Raw genomic sequence first — 9,317 nt, 5'->3', positions numbered from 1 at the left:
AAAGAAATCAATTAAAAAAATGGCTAAAGGACATCAATAGTAATTCATACTACAGAAATGGCCAAATCCTTAATATATCATAATAAATGAAATTCAAATAGGAATAAGATTTATTTCTTCCTACTAAATTGGCAAATTTTTTTTGAAAATCAAAAGTTTGATAATAGCCAGAGATAGCAGGGATCTAATGGTGGAAGTATCAAATAGTATTACCTTTTTGGAGAGCCAACTGGTAAAACTAATCAAAACTTAAAACATACACATTCCTTCATCTAACAGTTCTACCTCTAGGACTCTACTTGATAGAAACACCTCCATGTGTGCAAAGATATGTACAATGTTTTCACTGTAGCATTGCCTATAGTATCCAAAAAAATATCTGAGACATCCTACATGTCCACTGAAGAGGAACTTCGTAAGTTATAATTTATACATATATAGTGGGGATACCACACAGACATTTATTTTCAAAAAAAGAAAAAAAAGAAAAAAAAGAAAAACAAAAATCAAATAAATTGATAATCACAAGGAAGTATTACATTTGGAAAATGGTACTAGAAGTTTAGGGGATTTATTTTTCACTGTATTCTTTTAGGTAATATTTGAAGTGTTTTAAGTTTTTACCATAAATGCATATTACCTTTAGACTAAAAAAGCTTTTTTAAGGCATGCAAATATTCATGCCTTCATGAAGGCTATTCATTAAATGTATATAATAGCAAATTATTGGAAACAACAAAAAAAAAAGTGATTAGTAGGGGCCTTGTAACATGGAATACCATGCATGTAAAAAGAAGAATAAAAAAGCTTATTCTGGTAAGGAATAATGCTCCACACATAGAATTATGTGGAAAAAAGCAAAGTACACATCTGTGTATGATGTTACCATTTGTGTTAAAAAGAAAAAAAAGAATATAAAAAGAATCACCACAAAATACTCATAAAAAACTGGTTATCAGCTGGGCGCGGTGGCTCACACCTGTAATCCCAGCACTTTGGGAGGCTGAGGTAGGTAGATCACAAGGTCAGGGGATCGAGACCATCCTGGCCAACATGGTGAAACCCTGTCTCTACTAAAAATACAAAATTAGCTGGGCATGGTGGCATGCGACTGTAGTCCCAGCTACTCAGGAGGCTGAGGCAGGAGAATTGCTTGAACCTGGGAGGCAAGGGTTGCAGTGAGCCGAGACTGTGCCACTGCACTGTAGCCTGGGCAACAGAATGAGACTCCTCAAAAACAACAACAACAACAACAAAAAACAACCTGGTTATCTTGGGTGAGGACAACTGGTGGCTGGGAGACAGGGATGAGCTTGCTCTATATATGCCTTTGTATCATCTGACTTTTCTACCATGTAAATATAAAGCAAAATAATTTTATATCTTTTCAAAATAACAAAAAGAGCAATGTGAAGTATATTTAAAAACAATTAATATTATTACATGAAACAAGTGTTGACCCTCAAACAATAAAAGCAAGAAAATAATTCAAAGAAAAATTTGCCTTTAGAGAAACCTGACATTAATCCTCTGTAAGTGTTAAAAGGTAAAATAATCTGGAAAACTGTTATGTGGAATAACTCACTGCTCAAAAGTTGTTTAAGTATATTGAACTTTGACACATTTTCATTTCAATGTATAAATTATAACAAAAAACTTATCTAGCAATTACAGGCTCTTTTCTGAAGACACCTAATTAATGTAGTCAAAGCTATAAAAACCTGTGCATCAACAGAACAGATATTAGAACAAAAACATATACCATTTCTATTAAAAGACCATGAAACACCTATTCCTAACATACAGATAATCATACTTTGAAAGAGTTATATTAATATATTTAAAAAAGAGATATAAGCTGAAAAAGAGAAAACACCGAATGAAATATACAAAGCTATGGTGAGACGTCTATATTAAGTACAGATTATACATTCTTTGAGGATATGGTCCAAGTTGTAGTCCATGTCATATTTACTGTGGTACTTAGCAGAGTAGTTCACTTATAGCAGGTATTCAAATATTTATGGATGATTTTGTAGAAATAAATTAGTCAAGGGTTAAGCAAGGGAAATAAAAGGCTACACAATTAAGAAAATAAAGCTAAATATGAATAATAGGTTATTCCTTAATCCCCAAAAAACAGAAAGTAAATAGGTTAAAAGAGAAGGCATAAGCCAAATAAAAGAAAACACATGGAATTTCTTGTCGAAGTTATAACTGCTGATGGTAAAGTAAACATACAAAAATACTGCAAAGAGGCCGGGTGCGATGGCTCATGCCTGTAGTCCCAGCACTTTGGGAGGCCGAGTTGGGCGGATCACCTGAGGTCAGAAGTTCAAGACCAGCCTGCCCAACATGGTAAAACTCCATATGGACTGAAAGTACAAAAATTAGCTGGGTGTGCTGGCAGCTGCTTGTAATCCCAGCTACTCAGGAGGCTGAGGCACAGGAATTGCCTATACCTGGGAGGTGGAGGTTGCTGTGAGCTGAAATTGTACTTCAGCCTGGGTGACAGAGCGAGGCTGTCTCAAAATAAATAAATAAATAGTAATAAATACATACACTAAAGAAGAAGAAATAATTAAAAAAATTTGAAACTGTAGAATCTCATGTACTTGTGGTAGCCTCCTACCACCAGGAGAACTTTAACCAGTATAAAGACTGAAGCTAGCAGTTAGGTCGCCATTAATTTTTAAGGTGCCCTAACCAAAATTTTAATATAAAAATTATAAAGCAAGTAGTGGCTCACACCTGTAATCCCTGCTACTTTGGAAGCTAAGTGGGGGAGGATCACTTGAGGTCAGCAGTTCAAGACAAGCCTGAGCAACATAGTGTGACCCTGTTTCTCCCCCCAAAATTGACTAAGTGTGGTAGTTTATACCCGTCATCCCAGCTACTTGGGAGTTTGAGGCAGGAGTATCACTTGGAGTTTGGGGCTGCAGTGAGCTATGACAGTGCATTACTACACTCCAGCCAAGGGGATAAAGCAAGACCTCTGTCACTCAAAAAAATTTTTACAAAGCAGTACACTTTACATTTACAAAGATTCATAGCCACACAAGGTAATGGCATAGAGATGTGCTTAGTAATGAAAATTTAAAACCCATAATTAAAATTTACTTCAAAACCCTTTATATAATTAGGTTGTCTATAGTTTCCAATTTTTCCGGGATAGTACTAGTTTATGTTTGCTGTCCTGGCATGATTATGAATAGTGCCCCATTTCACTCTCAAAACTGTTCTGGTTTGGACGATAAATTATAATTACCCTAGTAGGTCTATCAGATATAATATTGGATGCCCAGTTAAATTTTTATTTCAGACAACAAACAATTATTTAGTGTAAGTATGTCCTATGCAATATTTCAGACATATTAGGCATCCTGTGAGTATGCTAAATCTGACAAACCCCACACTCCCGTGATTTTACTAAACCACTTAAAAATCGCCTTTTTGTCAATTCTCAGATAAGGCAAACTTACATTCAAGATAAAGTGAAATGCAAGTCAAACAAAAGGCATGAACAGAGCTCCTTGGCAGGACTCCCACCCTTACAAGGCCCACTCTACTCTGGCAGCCTACAGCTGAAAAGTCAGTTCTCTATGCCACAGTTTTCACCCACATAAGCAGACAAGAGATTCTAATGCCTGCCTGAAGTTAACTGTAATGGAATTCAGCTGATTCCTAGAAACTCCTGAAATGTCATATTCAGATACTGCTATCAAAGATACCCCTTTTCCAGTCATTAATAAGGAGTGTGCCTCATTAATAAAGAAAGAGGTCCGCTTGGTGAAAAGCAAAGATATTGATCTGTTGTCTTTTATTCTAATCACCTGCCAAAATGTCTTCTAGGATAGATTAGTAACAAGTGCAAAAGGAAAAAAAAGAAAGTAAACTTTAAAGTGATTTTTAGGGCTGAGATTTATAATTGGAAGTATAAAGCACAAACAATACTATCTAACTAAAAATTCTAAGAGCAGAAATGTAATCATTTATTGATAAAAAGCTCTTTTGTTTGAATACATTATGCTTTAGTGAAATCCCATAAATAGGACTAACTTAGGGTTCAAAAATTTTTCATTCATAATATTCTGAACATGATGGAATGCAGATAAAAATAGGCAAAATTCAGCTCCCTCCGTCTCCCCCATTTAAGAGAGAGGGAAGCTCTGGCCAGGCGCGTTTAGTGGATTGTAATCCCAGCATTTTGGGAGACTGAGACAAGCAGGTCACAAGGTCAGGAGATCGAGAAAGAGAAGCTTTCAATCAACTACCAAATTATGACCTGCTCCAATTTTCTCATTCTTGTCCTGGGTTGGTCTTCAGTCACATAACTTACAATAAAGTTTTCCAAGACAAAAGAAGTACATATCAAATGACTATTTCATTTTCTTAAAGGAAACTCGGAAACTTTCACAGTTAAAATCCTCGATTTCTGTGAAAGTTACCACGCCATTAGCTTTAAATTTTTTTTTTTTTTTTTTAAATAATAGAGACAGGGTAACACTATGTTGGCTAGGTTGGTCTTAAACCCCTTGTCTCAAGCAATCCTCCACCTCAGCCACTTTATGTGAACTTGAATGGTCCTATTTCAATCTAAATGGAAATTTAGCATTTAAAAGTCTTGAAAATAGGCCTTCATGAAGAAATATATTGTTTGAAAAAAGAAAAAAATAAAACTAAAAAAATAAGTCTTGAAAAGTGGGAGGGTGTGGTAGCTCATGCCTATAATCCCAGCCCTTTGGGAGGCTGAGGAGGGCAGATTGCTTGAGCTCAGAAGTTTGAGACGACCCTGGGCAACATGGTGAAATGCCGTCTCTAATTAATAAATAAATAAATACAAACTAGGCCTGGTAGCACATACCTATAGTTCCAGCTACTCTGGAGGCTGAGGTAGGAGGATTGCTTGAGCCCAGGAGGTCAAGGCTGTAATGAGCCTTGATTCATGCCACTGCACTTCAGCCTGGGCAACAGAGCAAGATCCTTTCTCAGAGAAAAAAAAAAAGGCTTTTTTATGAAAATACTACAAAACTCATTAATACAGTTTTTTTGTTTTGTTTTGAGACAGAGCCTCTCTCTGTAGCCCCGGCTGGAGTGCAGTGGCGAGATCTCAGCTCACTGCAATCTCTGCCTCCCAGGTTCAAGCGATTCTCCTGCTTCAGCCTCCCGAGTAGCTGGAATTACAGGCGCATGCCACCAGGCCCAGCTAATTTTTTTTGCATTTTTAATAGAGACGGTGTTTCACTATATTGGCCAGGGTAGTTTCAAACTCCTGACCTCAGGTGATCCGCCCACTGTGGCCTCCCAAAGTGCTGGGATTACAGGCATGAACCACTGCAACAAGCCTAATATAGTTTTAAAAATATATTTTGCCAGCTAACTACACACATACATAATTAAATCACTCCACCTGGCTGAACTGTAGCATGAGAGGAGGGAGTAAGAGGATTTTGAATATGTGTATTTGATACAAGATAACAGGTCTTTTCTCTCTCTTTTTTTTTTTTTTTTTTTTGAGACGGAGTTTCGCTCTTGTTACCCAGGCTGGAGTGCAATGGCGTGATCTTGGCTCACCACAACCTCCGCCTCCTGGGTTCAAGCAATTCTCCTGCCTCAGCTTCCCGAGTAGCTGGGACTACAGGTGCACGCCACCATGCCCAGCTAATTTTTGTATTTTTAGTAGAGACGGGGTTTCACCTTGTTGACCAGGATGGTTTCAATCTCTTGACCTCGTGATCCACCCGCCTCGGCCTCCCAAAGTGCTGGGATTATAGGCGTGAGCCACCGCGCCCGGCCAAGTCTTTTCATTTAGCTGAAATACAAACAAATGTTTATGGTTGATGATCTAATAAAAACTAAAATACATCCTGAATTTCATATATAGAGAATAAACAGTTTGAATGGCTAATAAATGCTAAAAGAAAAAATTAAATGGGAGAAAACATAGATGATTATCAAGTTTTGATAGTACTATAAAATATGAAAATGGTTTACTGTATATTTTAAAACATCAATAAACTGCCCAAACTAGGAGTTTTCAAGGCTCACATGAAAAACACTGGAGCCCCTCTCTGTCATCCTCTGTAATCCCAGCACTTTGGGAGGCTGAGATGGGCGGATCACCTGAGGTTGCCAGTTCGAGACCAGCCTGACCAACATGGAGAAACCCCGTCTCTACTAAAAATACAAAATTAGCTGAGGATGATGGTACATGTCTGTAATCCCAGCTACGCGGGAGGCTGAGGCAGGAAATCACTTGAACTTGGGAGGTGGAGGCTGTGGTGAGCCTAGATTGCACCATTGCATTCCAGCTAGGGCAACAAGCGTAAAACTCCGTTTCAAATACATTAAAACATTATTTAAACATATAAACGACTATATACAGGAAACTTATTATACTTAAAGGCAGTTGGTATCAAACAATGAAAAAAAAAAAAAAAAAGTCTACAATCAATGCTCACGCCTGTAATCCAAGCACTTTGGAGGCCAAGGCGGACGGATCACCTGAGGTCGGGAGTTCAAGACCAGCCTGATCAACAAGGTGAAACCCCATCTTTTTTAAAAAATTGTAAAAAGTTTAAAATTAAAAAAAAAGAAAAGTCTACAATCAAGAGTCCAAAGATAAATATAAATCAATCTAAAGCCAACAGAGAATGCAATCTTTTAAAGTAGAAAACACACCCATGTAACAACTAAAATAGCAATTACAGCTAAACCATGGTTTGATATTTACTACTGTCAGATAGAGTGTAAAATTTCCTTCCTCAGCATAGAAGAAATTTCCAGGAAATCTAATTTTATGCTTCCTTATGCAGAATCCCAAGACAATATCCTGTGCTCAATTTTTATTCAAAAGTAGCAAGGGAATATTACTTTTATGTGAATAGTTAAGTGGTTGTTCTCCTCCTTTGAGCTCCGGCATTTTCAAACCAGAAGCTTCTATGTACTGTTATAAAGTGATCTCCTGGAGGTGGAACTCTATATACAATCACTGCCTCCAGGTCTAGAATTGAGTATATAGTATACTGTTTATTGCATAAAAAACAGTGGTGAGAAGCAGGATATGAACATATATATGTATCTGCTTATGTTTTCAAAAGGAGGTATTGCAAGGAATAGGCCAGAAGCCAATTAAAAGGGGCTACTCTTACCGAATGGGATGGGGGGGATGGAATGGAATGGAATGAAAGCAAGACTTTTCTGAGTAAACCTTTTCTTTTAAAAATAATTTTTGGCCAGGCACCGTGGCTTATGCCTGTAATCCCAGCACTTTAGGAGGCCGAGGCGGGTGGATTGCTTGAGCCCAGGAGTTTGAAAACAGCCTGGGAAACACGGCAAAATCTAGCCTATATAAAAAATACAAAAGATAGCCATAGAGAGGCTGAGGTGGGAGGATAGCTTGAGCCTGGGAGGTCAAGGCTGCAGGGGGCTGAGATCATGCCACTACACTCCAGCCTGGGCAACAGAGTAAGACCCATTTTCAAATAAAAAAATAAATAAAATAAAATTTGACTTTTGCCACATTTTGCATATTTACAAAATAACAGAGAAAAAACTCATCACTGTCCCCCCCCCCCCAACGCCATCAGAACAAAACAAAATTCAACAACAATGGTAACAAACCAAGTTTCTTGTGGGGATTCCCTCTGTAAAGTTCTTCAGGACCTGAATCTCCAACTCTGGAATTAGAGGTCACAAGAGTTATCCTACTTAAATGTGTTCAAATGTAAACATATCTCTCCCCATAGAACTTCAAGAGATTACTCATGAAGCAATGGTACTGCGGAACTCAGGAACACCAACTGCTTTGGGTTACAGTTTTATTCATCAAATCATATGTATGTTTGTTGTCTTTTGAATCTTCCTCAAGCAAATTTAAGTTTTTTTCTTCTAAATTTCCACCATTACTTCAAAGAGTAGAGTAATATGTCCTCATAATATTTTAGAATACAAAATAGAAAGAAGATCCCAAAAGTTTCAGTGTGAAGCTTGCGTATCTCCTGAGCTCTGGAAATACCCATCTATCTATATCTTTAACAATTCACTCCCTTTCATTTTTTTTAGATGACTTTAAAAAATTGAGATAAAATTCATGTAACAAAATTTACCAATTTATAGTGTACATGTACAAAGTTGTATAGCCATTATCACTATTGATTCCAGAACATGTTCAATACCTCAAAAAGAAATACTACACATATTAAGTAGTTACTTCTTTTTATTTTTTAAGTTCTATTTTTCTGAGGTTCTTAATAGTAAGGCTTTGGACATCCTAGATTGGGGTCTGGCTCTGTCACTGAAGCTGGGTTGCAATAATGTGATCTCAGCTCACTGCAACCTCCACTTCCTGGGCTCAAAGCATCAGCCTGAGCCTCCTGAGTACCTGGGGCTATAGCATGTGCTACCTCGCTCAGACAGGTTTTGCCATGTTGCCCAGGCTGGTCTTGAGGTCCTGGCCTCAAGCGATCCTTCCACTTTGGCTTCCCAAAGTGCCAGGATTACAGGGGTGAGGGTTTTTAAATTTTTATTTTTTTAAAAGAGATGGACGTTGCTTTGTTGCTCAGGCTGGAGTGCAGTGGCACAATCACAGCTCTGCAGCTTTATACTACTGGACTCAAGCAATCCTCTTGCTTTGGCTTCCCTGAGCTGCTGGGACTACAGAAACAGACCACCCCACCTAGCTAATTTTTTAAATTTTTGGAGAAGACAAGCTCTCACTTGGTTGCCCAGGCTGGTCTTGGACTCCTGGCTTCATGCAGTCCTCCCACCTCAGCCTCCCAAAGTGCTAGGATTACAGGCATGAGCCACTGCACCCAGCCTAGGCCTTCTGTTAAAAATAAAAATTTTGGCCTGGCACAGTGGCTTATGCCTCTTATCTCAGCACTCTGGAAGGCTAAGGCAGAAAAAATACCTGGGCCCAGGAGTTCGAGACAAACCTGGGCAAAAAGTGAGACTCCATCTCTACAAAAAAAAAAAAAAAAAAAAAAATTAGCAGGGCCCAGTGGCTTGTGCCTGTAGTCCCAACTACTTAAGAAGCTGAGGTGGGAGGATCCCTTGAGCCCAGGAGGTTGAGGTTGCAGTAAGCTATGATGGTGCCACTGCACTCCAGCTCCAGCCTGAGCGACAGAGTGAGACCCTGTCTCAAAAAAATAAAACATTTCTGAATTTCAGGAATGGTTGGGTGCAGTGGCTGATGCCTGTAATCCCAGCACTTTGGCAGGCTGAGGCGGGTGGATCACTTGAGGCCAGGAGTTTAAGACCAGCCTGGCCAACATGGTGAAACCCCATCTCTACTAAAATAAATAAATAAATAAATA

At 38.4% G+C, this 9,317-nt stretch overlaps 1 protein-coding gene across 2 annotated transcripts in view; it reads right to left on the bottom strand.

Moving 5' to 3' along the window:
* The window catches only part of SLC30A4 (solute carrier family 30 member 4), a 31,383-nt gene that overhangs the window by 6,774 nt on the left and 15,292 nt on the right, over positions 1 to 9,317 (bottom strand). The window lies entirely within an intron of this gene.

Source organism: Cebus imitator, unplaced genomic scaffold (genome assembly GCF_001604975.1).
Source record: "Cebus imitator isolate Cc_AM_T3 unplaced genomic scaffold, Cebus_imitator-1.0 Scaffold9, whole genome shotgun sequence".
Taxonomy (NCBI): domain Eukaryota; kingdom Metazoa; phylum Chordata; class Mammalia; order Primates; family Cebidae; genus Cebus; species Cebus imitator.
The sequence above is the reverse complement of the archived record's forward strand: the minus strand, read 5'-3'. Positions and strand labels throughout refer to the sequence as shown.